This window comes from Gorilla gorilla, chromosome 12, assembly GCF_029281585.2.
Source record: "Gorilla gorilla gorilla isolate KB3781 chromosome 12, NHGRI_mGorGor1-v2.1_pri, whole genome shotgun sequence".
Taxonomy (NCBI): domain Eukaryota; kingdom Metazoa; phylum Chordata; class Mammalia; order Primates; family Hominidae; genus Gorilla; species Gorilla gorilla.
In genome coordinates this window covers 42593149-42594672 of record NC_073236.2, presented here as the reverse complement: position 1 = coordinate 42594672, position 1524 = coordinate 42593149, and the positions used below count along the sequence as shown (strand labels likewise).

The following is a 1524-nucleotide window of genomic DNA, read 5'->3' as shown; positions in this document are numbered from 1 at the left end:
TGATACTGGAAACTATTCTTAAAAATATTTAATGAATAAGTTGTCTTTTACATGTTGTTAAGCCAAGGTAAAAAGACTCAATGAAAACTTTGCTCCTTATTGGTGACAACATGGATTTGCATGCTTGGTGTTTATTTGGTTGAACAGACAAAGAATGTCTGTTGACATTCTTTCCAAGCTGTTCACACTGATAGCCCAACATCTTCTTCTTGACCTGGTTTATTACCAGAGTTTATAAAACCAAACCTAGGGAAAGAATTAAGTCTGGGGACATGTGCGTGGCCTTAATATAGCCAATCTTTATAGCCTGTCCTATTACAAAATCAGAACAGCAAGATATTCTCAGGAGCAGCTTCCTCCGACCCCCTGGTGTGTTCCTTTTGAGCGTGTGAATTCTGGTATACGCCTCCCCAGGACACTTGCTTCAACCAAATAAACACCAAGCATGCAAATCCATGTTGTCACCAATAAGGAGCAAAGTTTTCATTGAGTCTTTTTATCTTGGCTTAGCAACATGTAAAAGACAACTTATTCATTAAATATTTTTAAGAATAGTTTCCAATATCAAAATATTTCAAACATTTAAAAATATTCCTGTTATTAACCTACACTAGTTGATAGCTCTTTTGTTAAGTTCACTGAGAAATAAAAACACATGGTTAACCATCAAATAAATTATGAGTAGATTGAATATAAATCACAGAGGTTTAAAGACTGCATACAAATTACAAAGACTTCACATGTATGTGTTCACAATATGTTCTTAAATATAAGACAGTTTGATTCTTGATCATATCTATTCTCCATCACCTCCACAGGAGTCCTCTTTGCAATAAGTGAGTATTTAAACAGTTTCCAGAATAATAGGTATCTTCTGCCTATTTCACCAAAATACAGTTTTGTCTGTTAAAGAAAACAAAGAAATATATTTGTCAGCCATAACGAGTTTTAAAGACATTCTTTAAACGTGGATATGCCTCAAATTAAGAAAACCAAACATTTAAATAGTTGACCTTACAGAGCACATAAATTAGAAGGTAATTACTTAAATGTTCTTCAGTTTATGAAAGGATTTACAACAGGGTTACTCTAAATAGCTAACTCTCTAGTGAATTTAAATTACTAGTGTGTGTGTCTTAAAATCTGTTCATTTTTTTAAAAAAGAAACATATCTGTTGCATAACACAAGGTGTGTTAGAATTAAGAAATGCTGGTGGGTTTTCCCCTTGGTTAAGCGAGTCTTTAGGTTACACTGGAACTCATATTTACCAAGCCTTTTTATGGGAGGAAGAATTAGTCAGCAAAAAATGCTGAGCTCATGTTTGCACTGGCTCCATTTCCTGTCTGGAATAAGAGGTAGGGCCGCCAGGGAAGTCCTGGTGGTATGAGTTTCCTTGGGTTTCCACTGGGGAGTGGGGCCGAGGGGATATTGAATGTACTGTGGAGCCCATGGCTGTCCTGGGCTGAGCCTTTCTGTCTTGGAGTGGGAGTAATGAAGGTGGGAGTAGGGTGGGGTGGGGATGG

At 36.6% G+C, this 1524-nt stretch overlaps 1 non-coding gene across 1 annotated transcript; it reads right to left on the bottom strand.

The window, feature by feature from the left end:
- Positions 1-217: 217 nt before the first annotated feature.
- LOC115933626 (small nucleolar RNA SNORA72) lies at positions 218-346 on the bottom strand. The gene has a single exon (XR_004069493.1). It is a non-coding gene; the product is annotated as a small nucleolar RNA SNORA72 (small nucleolar RNA).
- Positions 347-1524: the final 1178 nt, after the last annotated feature.